The 17,228-nt window shown below is 39.9% G+C and overlaps 2 protein-coding genes across 2 annotated transcripts in view; one reads left to right on the forward strand and one right to left on the reverse strand.

Moving 5' to 3' along the window:
• LOC121870116 overlaps nucleotides 1-12,024 on the reverse strand; it is a 90,712-nt gene extending 78,688 nt beyond the window's left edge. The window contains exon 1 of the mRNA XM_042371884.1: nucleotides 11,954-12,024. The gene's annotated coding sequence lies outside the window, so the exon portion shown is untranslated. The remainder of the gene's footprint in view (nucleotides 1-11,953) is intronic.
• LOC121870118 (mucin-5AC-like) overlaps nucleotides 1-17,228 on the forward strand; it is a 94,184-nt gene that overhangs the window by 18,612 nt on the left and 58,344 nt on the right. The window lies entirely within an intron of this gene.

Genomic DNA, 17,228 nt, shown 5'->3' on the forward strand with positions numbered 1-17,228 from the left:
ACACACTCACACACCACACACACACACACACACACACACACACACACACACACACAAACAGGTGTATCTTCAACATGAATCTCGCTTAGTGACCCTCTCAGACACAGGGGAGAGGGAGGGTAAGGGAGGAGTGTCAGGGGTCAGGGTCAGGGAGGAGGGGTGGGGGAGACTCATAGCAGGGTGAGGTAGGAAGTGTGTGGGACAGTCATGGGGTTAAGGGGGGAGGAGGGAGAGTAGGGAGGTTCAGGTGGGGAGTCAGTAAGTAACTACGTTCAACTCCCTAATTGGCGTTGATGTTCTGCACCTGACCACTCACCTCTCTCGGAACCTCCCTCACTCTTCACCAATGTTTTACGAGTGATGTGTATTCTTTTTCGTAGCTACTCATGTATTAGGATATTTAATATTAAGGTAATAAAATGGTGGCGAAGGTGTGGCTGTTGGGGGAGGCTGGAGGCCACGTTAAAAAATAATAGTAGTAATGTTGTTATTATTATTACCTTCCATACAGGTGGTACTATCACAGGTGGTCTGCAGATCATCATGTATCAGCAAAGTATTCATCACGTCAAGTGCCAGCTCCCCTCACCCTCGGATTAGGCCTCTTATAGGTGATACACTGGGGTGTCTAATCTTCAGGTGAAATAAGCTAAGGTGTCTAATCTTCAGGTGAAATAAAACTAAGGTGTCTAATCTTCCGGGTGAAATAAACTAGGTGTCTAATCTTCAGGTGAAATAAACTAAGGTGTCTAATCATCGGGTAAAATAAACTAAGGTGTCTAATCTTCAGAGTGAAATAAACTAAGGTGCCATCTTCGGGTAAAATAAACTAAGGTGTCCTACAATCTTCAGGTGCCAGGAAAATAAACTAGGTGTCTAATCATCAGGCCAGAAATAAACTAAGGTCAATGTCTTCAGGTGAAATAAGCCTAAGGTGTCTAATCTTCAGGTGTAACTAAATAGGTGTCATCAAGATTGTAATAAACTAAGGTGTCTAATCATCAGGTGAAATAAACTAAGGTGTGTGTCTAATCTTCAGGTGTAATAAACCTAAGGTGTCTAATCTTCAGGTGTAATAAACTAAGGTGTACAATCTTCAGGTCAAATAAACTAAGGTGTCTAATCTTCCGATTGAAATAAAGCTAAGGTATTAATCTTGGAGTGAAATAAACTAAGATTAATATAATCTTCAGGTAAAAAGAAAACAAACTGGTGTCTAATCTTCAGGTGTAACTTAAACTAAGATTATTAATCTTCCGGGTGTAATAAACTAAGGTGTCTAATCTTCAGGTGTAATAAACTAAGAGTGTCTAATCTTCCAGGTACTTAATAAACTAAGGTGTCTAATCTTCAGGTGTAATAAACTAAGTGTCTAATCTTCAGGTGAAATAAACTAAAATTATCTAATCCTTTAGGTGGGAAAAATAAACTAAAGGTGTCTAATCATCAGGTGAAATAAGCTAGGTGTCTAATCTTCAGGTGTAATAAACTAAGGTGTCTAATCTTCAATTGAAATAAACTAAGGTGTGTCTAATCTTCCAGGTAGAAATAAACTAAAGGAGTGTCTAATCTTCAGGTGAAATAAACTAGGGTGTCCATCTTCAGGTGAAATAAGCTAAGGTGTCTAATCTTCAGGTGTAATAAACTAAAGATTATATTCTATAATCTTCAGAATTGAAATAAACTAAGGTGTCTAATCATCAGGAGTGAAATAAACTAAGGTGTGTCTAATCATCAGGTGAAATAAACTAAGGTGTCTAATCTTTAGGTGAAAAGAAATAAACTAAGGTGTCTAATCTTCCCAGAGGTATGTAATAAGCTAAGAATTAATCTAATGTTGTCAGGGTAAAATAAGCTAAAAGGTGTTCTAATCTTCAGGTGAAATAAACTAAAGATTGTCTAATAACTAGGTGAAATAAACTAAAGGTGTCTAATCTTCCAGGTGAAATAAACTAAGGTGTCTAATCTTCAGGTGAAATAAACTGGGGTGTCTAATCTTCAGGTGTAATAAGCTAAGGTGTCCTAATCATCAGGTGAAATAAACTAAAAATTGTCCTAATCTTCAGGTGAAATAAACTAAGATTGTCTAATCTTCAAGGTGAAATAAACTAAGGTGTCTAATGTTCAGGTGAAATAAACTAAAATTAATAATACAATCTTCCGGGTGTAATAAGCTAAGGTGTCTAATCATCAAATTGAAATAAAGCTAAGGTGTCTAATCTTCCAGGTCAAATAAGCTAAAAGATTCTTCTGTCTTGAATTGAAATAAATAAGATTGTCTAATCTTTAGGTGAAATAAACTAAGATTGTCTAATCTTCGAATTGAAATAAACTAAGGTCACCTGACTTCAGGTGTAATAAGCTAAAGTGTCACCATCATCAAGGTGAAATAATGAGTGTCTAATCTTCCAGGTCAAATAAACTAAAAATTTGTCTAATCTTCAAGGTCAAATAAACAAGGTGTCACAATCTTCGGGTGCTTAATAGCTAAAATTATCTAATCTTCAGGTGAAATAAACTAAGGTGTCTAATCTTCAGGTGAAATAAACTAAGGTTGTACATCATCAGGTCAAAGCCAAGCTAAGGTGTCTAATCTTCAGGTGTAATAAACTAAGGTGTCACAATCTTCAGGTGTAATAAACTGGAGTGTAATCATCAGGTCAAATAAACTAAGGTGTCCTAATCATCAGGTGAAATAAACTAAGATGTCCTAATCATCAGGTGAAATAAACTAAGGTGTCTAATCTTCAGGTCAAAACAAACTAAGGTGTCTAATCTTCGGGTGAAATAAACTGAGTGTCTAATCATCAGGTGAAATAAACTAAGGTGTCCTAATCATCAAGGTGTAATAAACTAAGGTGTCTAATCTTCAGGTGGAAATAAACTAAGGTGTCTAATCTTCAGGTGAAATAAACTAAGGTGTCACAATCATCCAGGTGAAATAAACTAAGGTGTCTAATCATCAGGTGTAATAAACTAAGGTGTCTAATCTTCGGAGTGAAATAAACTAAAGATTGTCTAATCTTCCAGGTCAAAGCCAGCTAAGGTGTCTAATCTTCAGGTGAAATAAACTAGGGTGTCTAATCATCAGGTGAAATAAACTAAGGTGTCTAATCATCAGGTGTAATAAACTAAGGTGTCTAATCTTCAGGTGAAATAAACTAAGGTCATCCATCTTCGGTAAAGAAATAAACCTAAGGTGTCTGTCTTCAGGTGCTAGCCAGCTTCAGTGTCTAATCTTCAGGTCCAAATAAACTAAGGTCTCTAATCTTCAGGTGAAATAAACTAAGGTGTCTAATCTTCAGGTGAAATAAACTAAAGGTGTCCTAATCTTCAGGTGTAATAAACTGGGTATCTAATCTTCAGGTGAAATAAACTAAAGGTGTCTAATCTTCAGGTGAAATAAACTAAAAGGTGTCTAATCTTCGGGTGTAATAAACTACGTTGTCTAATCTTCAGGTGAAATAAACTAAAGATTGTCTAATCAGCTAAAATTATAACTTAAACTAAGGTGTCTAATCTTCAGGTAAAAGAAATAAACTAAAGGTGTCCTAATCTTCAGGTGAAATAAACTAAAGGTGTCTAATCTTCAGGTAAAATAAACTAAAATTATCTAATCTTCAGGTGGAATAAACTAAGGTGTGTCTAATCTTCAAGGTGAAAATAAACTAAGGTGTCTAATCTTCAAGGGTGAAATAAACTAAGGTGTGTCTAATCTTCAGGTGAAACCCTTCAGGGTATACAATCTTCAGGTGGAAATAAACTAGGTGTCTAATCTTCGGAATCAAATAAACTAAGGTGTCTAATCTTCAGGTGAAATAAACTAAAGGTGTATCTTCGGAATTGAAATAAACTAAAGGTGTCTAATCTTCAGGTGTAATAAACTAAAGGTGTCTAATCTTCCGGGTGAAATAAACTAAGGTGTCCTAATCTTCCAGGTGAAATAAACTAAAGGTGTCTGTCTTCAGGTGTAATAAACTAAGGTGTCTAATCTTCAAGTGAAATAAACTAAAGGTGTCTAATCTTCGGTGTAATAAACTAGGTGTAATCTTAACGCCAGGTGAAATAAACTAAGGTGTCTAATCTTCAAGACAAATAAACTAAGGTGTCTAATCTTCTAGGTGAAATAAACTAAGATTAATCTAATCTTCCGAATTGAAATAAACTAAAGATTGAAAATCATCTTCAGGTGAAATAAACTTTTGTATTTGGCGTAATTTTCTGTGTCCACTTTTTTCCTCCCACTTATAAAATGAAAGTCTAATCTCACGTAACAACCTTCATTCAGTCATAACAGGTGAGCCCAGGTAATTACACTCATCATGTCTGAGTTAATGAGCTCCTGTAATTAGGAGACTACAATAATATGCCAGTTGGCCGCCCCCAGGTGACTGTCCACGACCTGGGGGGTGTAATTACCACAGGGGGGGGGGAGTGAGGGGAAGATGAAGAAGAGGGAGAAGAAGAGGAGGGGGAGGAATGAAGAGAGGGAGAAAGGGGGGAAAGAGGAGAGGAAAGAAGGAAGGGAGGGAAGAAGAGAGAGAGAAGAGAGAAAGAGAGAGAAAAGCTAGCTTTCCTTTCCACCCCCCTCTAAAAAAAACAGTATTGCCAATTTTAAACCCTTACCATAACTACAGTATATATTAATAAAAAACAAGAAACTCACAGTGTTACCAACCATAAGAAAAACTAAATCCAAAGTTTTTTTTCAGTTCAGTCTCACCAAAACATATTCTCAAAAATAAAAAATAAAAATAAAAACTTTGAATCTTTTGGTCATTTCAGCTCAACATCAGATCTCTGAGATAATTACCAACTTTTAAAAAGATCCTCAGGTGATTTTTTTTCCTAGGAACGTTATTTTCACCAGGTCAATTCAGGTAATTAATCTCTTTATTTTCACCTGGGATTAGAAAACGTCGAAAACGCATTATTATTTGTTTTTTGTTTACTATTTCTTAATTCATTAAACGTTTTCTTTTTCATTTTTACTTACAAAGATAATGAAGACAATAACAACAATAACACCAACAACAACAATAATAATAATAATAATAATAATAATAATAATCATAAAATAATAAATATAAAAAAGAACAATACGAACAAAAATAAATAACAATAATAACAACAATAATAAAAAACAACAACAACCACCTCTTCAACTTGTCCACCCAAAACACACCTCTCTCTCTCTCTCTCTCTCTCTCTCTCTCTCTCTCTCTCTCCCAGGTGCAGTAAGGCACACTCTCTCACCTGTAAGCTGACACCTTTTCGCACATTACCCGAATAACGAGAAAAATCCCCTCAATTACGCGTTAACAATTCTACATTTTAGCAAATAAAGGCAACACACCGTCTACATATATACAATACTATTATTATGTATGGTAGAGAGAGAGAGAGAGAGAGAGAGACCTGTTACCACTATATCCAGGTAATCTAAAGGACGTGAGTGACAGACTCGGGGACAGATCAAGGTATGCAGATGTAAAAATTCCTTTGCAAATATAATCATCATGGAAAATCATTCACTCATGTACGATATTCTGATGTAAGAGACGAGCTAATTGGTTTACACTGCCTTATGGTGGTAGTAGTAGTGGTGGCGACTACTACTACTACTACTACTAACAGCAACAATAATAATAATAGTTACATTAGGTTAATTGTCTTGAGTTTTGGGTGTGGCTCATAAAGGCTTGATACCGGAGCTAATAATTTACACACTTTGAGAATCATCACTATCGGAGGAGGAGGAGGAGGTGGAAGGAAGAGGAGGAAGGAAGAAGAGGAGGAAGAAAGAGGAGAAGAAGGAGGAGGAGGAGGAGGAGGAGGTGGAAGAGGAGAAGGAGAGGAACTGATGATTTATACAGACTTAAAGAAACATTACCATCAGAGGAGGAGGAGGAAGGGGAGGGGGAAGGGGAAGTAAAGAACAGGAGGGGAAGGAGGGAGGGATAGGAAGGGGGGGGGGAAGGACCCGGTGGTGCAGGAAAAGAAGATAAATGATGTATCGCAGTTCACCAGGAAATTCGTTCCCTGAAATACAATTAACATGAGGCGTGTGTTGCCTTCTGCTGCACCCTGGCGATATACAACACCTGTGTAGACATGCATTATACAGTATATTACCTAACCTAACCTCACCTAATCTAAACTGACCAGGCCTGAACTGACCAGGCCTGAACTGACCAGGCCTGAACTGACCAGCCCTGAACTGACCAGCCCTGAACTGACCAGGCCTGAACTGACCAGCCCTGAACTGACCAGCCCTGAACTGACCAGCCCTAACGTTCCGTACAGTGAGTCTCCATCTGTCCACCACTGTCTACATGTGATAGTGTAGGTGTAATTGCCAATTAACCCTCGGCCATTGTAATCAGTGTGTAAGAGTCGGGTGTCAGTCAGTGTTTGTGGGTTGGTGTAGCAGACTGTCTCATTGTTTACCTCCCTGTCTACCTCATTGTCTACCACACAAACACACACACACACACACACACACACACACACACACACACACACACACACACACACACACACACACACACACACACACACACTCAAAGTATCAGGGGTAAGCGTGTTGTAACTTGAGGCGACTATAATGTTTAATCACAGACAACAAGTTTATGAAATGGTCTCCTTAGCCTGCCACTAATTTCTCCGATATTTTGCCGGCAGAATATTGTATCTTGCAAGAGGAAGGGGTGGAAGGGGTGGGGGGTGGAAGGGGTGGGGGGTGGAAGGGGTGGGGGTGGGGTGGAAGGGGTGGATATATTAATTGTGGAGGAGAATATTATAACTGTTAAATACGGCTTGGGGTAAGGAGAGAGAGAGAGTGGTTAAGCAGTAAGTCCTAAGAGGTAATGGCTGGCTCGTGGTAGATATATCGACCATGAGAGTGTTGTAACATTCCTCTAATACTAATTGTTTCCCGCTACCACTATCACCACTACCACCACTACCACTATCACCACTACCACCACTACCACTATCACCACTACCACCACTACCACTATCACCACTACCACCACTACTACTACTACTACTACCATTACTATTACTATTACCGCTGCCACTACTACTAATGGTGGTAATTCTTCTTCGTCTATTACTACTACTACCATTTTTTTTAAACGTAGCCTCCAACTTCCCTATATAGCCACACCTCCGCTAACTACTACTACTACTACTGCTACTACTACGAGTACACTCATCACCACCACCACCCACTCTCACACAATGGAGCTGTACGACAGTTTGGGACGATAAGAGAGGCAGCTCACAGGAGTCAACTTTGTACCCCTCTCGTGCACCCCTTACAATGCTGGCTGGCGTAGGACACACACTTTGACCCCTCTGAAAGATAACCCACTAAGACTCAAGCTGGGAGGAGACACACACACACACACACACACACACAATATAACAGAGCAGTAAACACACATAGACAGATAGACAGACAGACAGATAGACAGACAGACAGACAGACAGACACTCAGCTGATAACCATAACACCTTAATAATAACACCTGAACAATAACACCACCTAATTAAATTCATTTCTCACCTGTGTCACAACTGTATTGATGTATGTTTACTAATATATATTTTTAGCAACACGGACATAATGCCTGTATGTTACAATACTTGAGAATACAACACGTATTTATAAGAGTATTTATCTTACAACCAATAAACACAGGTAAGTATTTATTTAATCATTTCATAAATAAACAAACATATCAATAACTTTTACCTGGGTGCACGAATACACTTATATTACCTGCACTCATTAAACTGTTGACTTTCTCATATATATTACTGCCACTACAGATGATTAATGGTTGAGACAAATTAATTGTTTATACACATCAGGTAAGTAAAATAATGATAACGTGTATTAAAAGTTGATTATATTAGTCATCAGTTTTACACACACACACACACACACACATAACCGCCATCTCGAGAAACGAAAACGTCTGTAGCTGTCGCCTTTCATTGATTTCACTAGTTCGACCTAGTCGACCACAATATAATCATAAACAAAGCTATGACCTCGGGCCGAGAAGTCTCATACCATGGCTTACAGACTTTCAGTGACCGACGCCAAGCTGTACGCTTGAGGGGCTGTTCCACCTTCAGTCACTCACCTGTGGCGTCCCCAAGGCACCAAGATGGGACCACTCTGCTTCCTTATGCTCATCAATGATGCCCCAAGAGAAGCCCCGCTCGCTGGAAATATGTCGACGACTCCACCATTGGGATCAGCGTCAACAATCCGGCCCCAACTATACCGCCCTTCAGGATTTATTGAACAGTCTCCAAAAGCCACCAACAACCATGTCACCATCAACCATACCAAGACAATGGTTATGCACATCAACCTCTCCTCCGACATTGTCCCACCTCCTTCCATTACCTAGGTCCGAACACACCCAGGTTGTAGATTCCACGAAGCTCCTCGGCGTCACCATAGACAACAAACTAAATTGGAAACCACACGTCAGTGAAGTTGAACCTCCAGTTCCGTCTCCACCTCCTCCGCCGACTCAAGTCCCCGGAGTTCTGCACCTGAGCTCCTCAGTGTTTACACAACATTCATACTTCCCAAGCTCACCTATGCCCCACCTGGTCTTCCTCCTAAATGCCACAACGTAAACACCTAGAAAGTAAAAGAGGGCATGCAAGATTATTCTCCTCTACTATATCAAGAAGCGCTCAACACACTGACCTTCTTGACTCTCACTGACCATCACCACGACCTCATCTGAAATTTGTAAGAAGCCACAATCCCCGACACTGGCCCATACCACCTGTGATCCCTGTCCGAGAATTGCTGTTCGACACCACAACCGCATCCAGCCCATACGCACGAACTGATCGCTATAAGAACAGCCCAGTCCCAACCATTGTAAAAATTATCAATAACATGTAATAAACGTGTATTCACTCCCAGTAAACACTGCCCTACACTGTCACTATGTTGAAATGAACTGTATTTTGAGCTGATCCCCATCTAAGTTACTACATGTCTTATATGTGTCACTTATGTCACTTGTATATTATTTGTAATTGTAACCCATTCCCCAAATATGTAACTGTATATTTTCAGCCTTCTGGCTGCCAAGCTTTTCAATAAACCGTTAATTATTATATAATTATTATACACACACACACACACACACACACACCAGGACACTGTAATAACCAATACCCAATGACCCAATTCATCTAAATTAACTAGAATTAAATTTTATCACTATTATACGTCACTGGAACAAGCGTAAAGGAATCGAACACCACATTGGGAGTCTTATTTGTACAGTAGGTATTACTTGGTGACGTGTTGTGCTGCTGCGTCGTGGGTGAGGTGGGTCAGGTGGGTCGTGTGGGTGAGGTGGGTCAGGTGGGTCAGGTGGGAGGTGGGTCTGGTTCAGGTGGGACGAGGTGGGTGAGGTGGGCAGGTGCGTCGTGGTCAGGTGGGTGTGGGTGAGGTGCGCCGTGGTGAGGGTGGGTGAGGGTGGGGAGGGCGTGTGGGCTGGGAGGTGGGTGAGGTGGGTCAGGTGCGCCGTGTGGGTCAGGTGGAATATATATTAATCTAATCTTGAATAAATTTAATGTAATCACTAAACTAATCTAAGTTCATGTATCTCAACTTAATCTAAAATAATTTATCTTTAATTAATCTAAGTAATTCCTAATTTAACTTGAACTAACCTAACCTAACCAACATCTACTAACCTAATCAAGTTAATCAAAGCCCTAACCTAACCTCACCCTTTACAACATCTAACTCTGAGGTCAGTTGTCATGCTGACCTAATTCAGGCGATCTAATGGCTCTCTCTCTCTCTCTATTTCAATTTGACAATGCATTTCATGTCTATGTTCACTTAGCTTCTACCTCGCTATATACATACATCCACATAAGAGAGAGAGAGAGAGAGAGAGAGAGAGAGAGAGAGAGAGAGAGGCAGCTGACAGACACGGAACGACTGACTTGGAGGAATAAAAACCAACATTGCACCTCATCTAAAGGAACCTCCGATGTCAACAACCCTCTTATCACGCCTCTTCTTCCTCTCCTTTACTCCTTCCTTCCTTCCGTCACACTTGTAATTTCCTCCTATACTCCCCACCTCCTCCTTCCATCTCTCGTGTCTCTATTCTCCTCTCCTGGGTCGGCGGCGGCGAGAGTGACTTGTGTGTAATAAACATGGTCAAGCTCTCTAATGGACGATGTTACAGCAATACCCCGCCCGTTCATCTTACATTATCACCTTAACTCTGTAGCCATCAGAGGATATTTGTCTGGATTTCCCCCTCTTAGAAACGACTATACCTGGTAACTCTTGGATTTCAGCATATAAGTGTAAATATTCTCTCAGATTTCACGTATTAAAAAAAAAACACGGGAGGTCTCAGGAAATATATTTGACGCCATATCTCGTGGCCAGAGCGGAAACTGAGGCGGTGTATCACGGGGGTGTTTGTGACGCCTGCTGCTCCTAGTGCTGCCATCTGGTAGTCTGAGACCGAATTTTACCAAGGTTTTTCACCATGAATATCCACCCCCCCCCCTTAGTAGTCATTAAAGAGTGCAATTATCTAGTTATGATCTCAAGTAAATTACTAAAATTACTTTCTAAAAATGGTATCAACATTATACTTAAAGTACTGGAGAAATATTACAATTGTTTAGACTTCCCAAGACCTTCACTGTGTGCCCTGCGTGGCGCTAAATGAATGTTTCTAATTAAGATAGACTCCCAGTGTAATAATTGATGCAATTTATTGTAGTCATTCTTATATCACCAATTACGAGGCATTGTGAATTGAACCAGGAACCTTAGACTTAAGTAAACATAAAAATATTAATAATTTTTACCATGTCGTCAAGGTATTATCATCATCATTAATGGTATAGTGTAAAGGATCTAAATTGTATATGTAAGTAATTAGGAAGGTTGTCTCCGTACCACACTAAAAACAACTGAATGACGATATTGTTATCAGCGTAATGAAAACAATGGAGGCACACACACGCACACACACACACACACTACTCCGGCTACATCAACACTCTCTCCACCCTGGAAATGCCATCTCTCAGTGACCTCCACCACCAAGCACTAGCAAGGTTTGGCAGTGGACTACTGCACCACCCTCGTCTTTGCCACCTCCTGCCACCTGCAGCCCCCCACCCAATTCGCGCAGTCCGCCAATACAACAAAATTCAGCCCATAAGAGCCCGCACCGATAGATATAAGAGCAGCACCATCCCATCTATTGTTAAAATAATAAACAACTCCTGATTTATGTACTGTACAGCCATTGTAAATGTATTCAACGCATATCAGTATATCTAAATCAAATGTAAGCTTGTATATTTTCAGCCACCGGCTGCAACTCTATTAATAAACCGTTCATTATTATTATTATTACACACACACACACAGGTAGGCATACAATTAATCGAATATCTTGACAGGTTGACACATTCATTTCATTTTAAGACCGACAACAGCTACTGCCAGAGGTACAACAACGCCCACCTGCGGTCGGTGAACATGTTGCTCTCTGTTAGCGTACGAAATCCTGTCACGAGTCAATAACATTTTGGACTTCGTGCGTGTGTTAAAGTTGTCGTCTCTACTTCTTGTACATTAGTGTCGTGTGTGTGTGTGTGTGTGTGTGTGTGTGTGTGTGTGTGTGTGTGTGTGTGTGTGTGTGTGTGAGGCAAACAGAAAAAAATAAAAAGAATTGCAATGAAATAACATAAACAAACACGACTGAAACACACTTACAAATACTCACACCCATAAATATAAAAAAAAACCAAGAAGTAAACAAAAACACACGAGGAAGACACTAAAAAAACACAAACCTAAAAAATATAAATTTAAATATAATACCACAGATAAACATTGTTGATACACACTTACCTGGACCATCTTCGGTATCCTTGGTCACTGGTTACGTTGGGTTGGGTTGGGTTGGGTTGGGTTGGGTTAGGCTGGGCTGGGCTGGAGCTGGAGTTGGGTTGGGCTGGGTTGGGTTGGGTTGGGTTGGGTTAGGTTGGGTTAGGTTGGAGTTAGGTTGGAGCTGGAGCTGGGTTGGGCTCCACTGACTGTGGTGGGCAATGGGCAGAGCAGCTCCCACTCCATCACCGAGAAAGATCTGCAAGGGAAAAATATTTATGTGTTAATTTTTTGTGTTCGTAAATATAAAGGAATTCTTACTGACCAAAATGGATATTATTTTCCTCTATTAACAAAACAGTGCCTAACCTAACACAATATAAGTAACTATGTGGTGTGTGTGTGTGTGTGTGTGTGTGTGTGTGTGTGTGTGTGTGTGTGTGTGTGTGACCAAACAGACCAACCGTGAAGAGAAACCACGGGGAGTAAGTTTTTAGCCCACACAAGGCTTGTTTTGGTGAGTTAGTGGGATTGGGGGGTGGGGGTCTGGGAGGGGGAGTGGGAGGAAGAAATAGAAAGAAGACGAGAACAGGGAGGAGGGGAGGTAGGGAGGGAGGGTGGGGATTTAAAAGCTAATCCCTCGGGCATTTCCCTTCCCAAATTCCTCTCGATTAAGTAAAGTCGAAGCCTCACTCCCTCTTATTCAATGCAAGTATCACACACACACACACACACACACACACACACACACACACATACACACACATACATCACAAACGTCGCCACCTTTGGTTCTAAGTGAGGGTGTATGAAGGAGAGTGTGGGATAGATAGATAGATAGATAGATAGATAGATAGATAGATAGATAGATAGATAGTGAGTATAAAGGGATTATTTTTGAGGACAGTAAAGGATGGAAGAGACAATAAAAGAGTGAATGATGGAGGAGGAGTAGGAGAAGGGAGGGAAGGATGAATGAAAGAGATGGATGGAGGGAACAGAGAATGAAAGAGGGGAGAAGGAGAGGCGGTAAGAGGATTTAAGAACTATATTGCAATGTTGAACACACGTGGGAAGATAGAACAGACGAGGAACATATGAACAAGAGAGAGAGAGAGAGAGAGAGAGAGAGAGAGAGAGAGAGAGAGAGTCTTATATTCAAAGTTGTGATAAGATTTTGTATAAGTTTTTTCTTACTCTCAGCCAAAAGTTTATGAGTAAATCAGTTCTCTTGTTCTTACTACCAACACTTTTGTTTTGTTTTTCTCTTTCAGTCTACGTATAATTCTTTTCTCTCTGTTTATCTCTTCTTTTTTCTCTGTCTGTCTATCTGTCTCTATAACAATGAACAAATAGATTAGAGAGAGAGAGACCCGTATGTTTTATAATTAGAAATAAACACGGAGAATTTTTTTTTATACATATACCGGTAAATATTTCAGTGTAAAGATTGACGGAGCCCCTAATTATACCTGTATACCAGGACCAAGGCGTAGTGATCTGTCTGTCTGTCTGTCTGCTTCTCTATCTATCTATCTGTTTGTCTGTCTGTCTGTTTGTCTGCGTATCTAACAATTCATCTATCTATCTATCTATCTATCTATCTATCTATCTATCTATCTATCTATAAACAAAGTTATATACTGTATATATATATTTTTAATGTATAATTTTTTTTCCGTAAGAAGTAAATTAAACATGATTGATTTAAACATCCGACTTGTCAAAAAATAAATATACATATATAAAAAAAACCAAAATATAAAAATAAAAATTGACCTTTCCAGTGATCGTTTACTCGTGTGTGTGTGTTTGTGTGTGTGTGTGTGTGTGTGTGTGTGTGTGTGTGTGTGTATTTAAGTTCAATATCCGACTCCCATAGAACAGGTCGACAGACAGATTTAATCCACGCTGTAATTAAGGTTGAACATCTCACACTTAAGACACAGTAATATAAACCTTAACTAACAGTGTATCGTGGATCTTTACTCCTCCTCGTCTTCCTTCTGTGCTGGTCAACCCCTCCCCCACTCACTCTCACCCCTCCTTCACCACCCCTCCTTCACCACCCCTCCTTCACCACCCCTCCCTCCCTACACCTCTCTCCGTGGGCCGTGAAACCAATCGGTAGACAAACATTAATTAAATATTCATCTGTATCCGTTACCTGTTTCAATTACCGACCAACCTTTACAATTTCGACAAATATTTAATACTACCTGGGGAACGTTAACTAGCCTCGTTTATTGCCTATTTATACTAATCAACTTCTAATCCTACTCCTGAACTGAAACACTTATTAGTTCCGGTTCACTTTGTTGATCAAGAGTCATCGAGAGGGTTGGCAAGCGTGAGTTAATTCTGTTTATTTATTTATTTTTATCGCTGGAATTTCATCTTTCTCTCTTAGGTTTTTTTTTAGCGGTTTTTCGTGTTAGAGAGAGAGAGAGAGAGAGAGAGAGAGAGAGAGAGAGAGAGAGAGAGAGAGAGCTATTTATCTATCTATCCATGTGTTCATTAGTCTGTCTCCCTATACATATACGTCAGAGGAACTTATCTAAGCTAAAACCGTAACACAACACAGCCTCTCTATATATTCTTCAGTAATTTGTAAGTTAAGAAGTTTTGATTCACAATTAACTGGAATTAACAATAATTAACTTGAGTAGTCGGAAATTAACTCAAATTAAATAGAATTAACTAGAATTCTTGAACATTTACTTGATGAAGCCTCGAACGATACTAACGCCAAAATATATTTAACTCGGTATCTACCATAATATTATTACGTCTCCAACTCCCTCCCCTCCTTGTGAGATCTTTTAACAGGATATAATACGTTACGATTTTTACCCGTTCCCGGTGTAATAACATCATCTTGGGTACGATGAGACAGAGTCCAAAAAGTTTTCTTGGTCTTTTGTCTAAAACCATGAAGAATGAAATAGGAAAATGTAATAAATTAATAATATGTTGGGGACACCTACTGTACGTGTTTAAATGCCCCACGCAGCTTTTTCTCGTCTGGTCTCCATGGCGTCCAGCTGGGGAGTGATGCCATCCTCTCGTGAATTGAATTTTGTTTAACGTATCTAATTTCCTGGCACTTTTATATATGTTGTGGCACTTGTTATACTATTTATGATATTTTACACACATACAATATATCTAACACTTGACACTTGTAAAAGAAGCAATATTTTCTCGGGAATATTATCTTTCTGAAAACTTAGAAATGCGACATGGCAGTTAGCAGCGGGGGCGATTTTTTTCTTCTATTGTCATGTTACATATCTTACTATAATATACAGTTAAATGTATTTTCTAATTCACACTTTTTTTTCTCTTATTTACACTACACAAGACACATTATACAACACGATGTTAGAGAATTATACTGAGAGATAAACATTTGCTAGTCATTATTGTTGACATCTTGAAAACCGTATATACTTTTTGTAGTTGTGGATGTTACGGCACTTGTTACATTATTTTCGATATTTACACACAAACAAGACTATATACATGAGGGAGAACAGAGATGAATTGTAATTTGTCAAGGTAACAAGACAAGCATTCTGTGATGGCGGCCCAGGTAGTTTCCACAAACAACATTACGTATTTCACATATCTTCACCATTTTCACCACATTACACATATATCTTCACTCACTTATTCCTTCCTATGTACTGTATTGACCACCATGTTAACGAATCTTCACAGTTGAGTCAATTAACCTCTTCATATCACACACACTGTACAACACTCTCGGCTTTGTTTACCTTCCACTCAGCTGCCAAACGTAAGACCAACTACTAAATAGTCGTGTTTTCCTTTCATACATAGTTCCCAGGTCTTCAAATTGGCGGGAGAATATGAATGATTGCTAAATATACATAAAAATAATAAATACAAACCTGGGTAGCTCTTTTAGTATATACTGATCCGTGTATACGTTGAATTAATACTGTGAAGGTGTATGATCATTCTGCTGAAGAAATATCTATCTATCTATCTATCTATCTATCTATCTATCTATCTAATCAGAACATATATGACTTAAAAAAAATCCTGTAAATTCTGAAAAACTCCCATTTATTATTTTTTTATTTAATCATTTAGTTATTAAGGCAAGGAAGCATCTTAGTGTTGAGAATTTTCCCGTCAACTTTTTACTCTCGTCTTGGAAAAAGTTTTTGACACTTCGTTAAGGCTCACAGGTTTTAATTTATTTTATGTAAAGAAAAAAAATCAACTCTGACGCATGTTTGTGTGTTTTTGTTTGTTGTTGGTTTTTTGTTTGAAATTTCGTCGGGATTTTGTGCGTGTGTGTGTGTGTGTGTGTGTGTGTGTGTGTGTGTGTGTGTGTGTGTGTGTGTGTGTGTGTGTGTGTGTGTGTGTGTGTTGATGAAATTAAGCAAACGTATTTAGAATTTTTCTTTATATTTCTTTTAAACGATAGAAATTTTCATGTTTCCTTCATTAATATCCTAAACTATCTATCTATCTATCTATCTATCTATCTATCTATCTATCTACCTGTGACATGTTTATAGAGCACAATACAGGAATTTTTTTAAAGATATTATCAGGAAGCTATTAAAGAGGTTTAAACCTCCAAAACACCAACTTCCACCCCTCATCCCCCTGACCTGCCTCCCCCTCACCCCCTCGCAGCCTGCCTCCACCCCTCACCCCCCTGACCTGCCTCCTCCTCACCCCCCCTGACCTGCATCCCCCTCACCCCTGACCTGCCTCCTCCTCCACCCCTAGCCAGCCTGCCTCCTCCTCCTCCCCAGCCTGCCTCCTCCCTCACCCCCCTGACCTGCCCCTCCTCCCTCACCCCCTCACCAGCCTGCCTCTCCCTCACCCCCCTGACATGCATCCCCTCATCCCCTCCAAGACTCCTCCTCCCTCTCACCCCCCCCTGACCTGCCTCCCCCTCCACCCCTCTGCGTCTCCCTCCTCCTCACCCCTCATGACCTGCCTCCTCCTCACCCCCTGACCTGCCTCCCTCCTCACCCCTCGCAGCCTGCCTCCTCCTGCCCCTCACTGACCTGCCTCCTCCCTCACCCCTGACCTACCTCCTCCTCACCCCCCCTGACCTACCTCCCCTCACCTCCATTACTTGCCTGGTGATAAAAACAATCGTGATATAAGGATATAAATGAACTCTTTAAGAGCTCACCGGGGCTTTTAAATATTACGGGAGATCTGTAAACAAGACCTTGGAGTATTGTGAATGAGGCTTTGAAGCTTTGTGAATGAGGCTTTGAAGCTTTGTGAATGAGGCTTCGAA

Source organism: Homarus americanus, unplaced genomic scaffold (assembly GCF_018991925.1).
Source record: "Homarus americanus isolate GMGI-L3 unplaced genomic scaffold, GMGI_Hamer_2.0 scaffold25129, whole genome shotgun sequence".
NCBI classification, from domain to species: Eukaryota; Metazoa; Arthropoda; class Malacostraca; order Decapoda; family Nephropidae; genus Homarus; species Homarus americanus.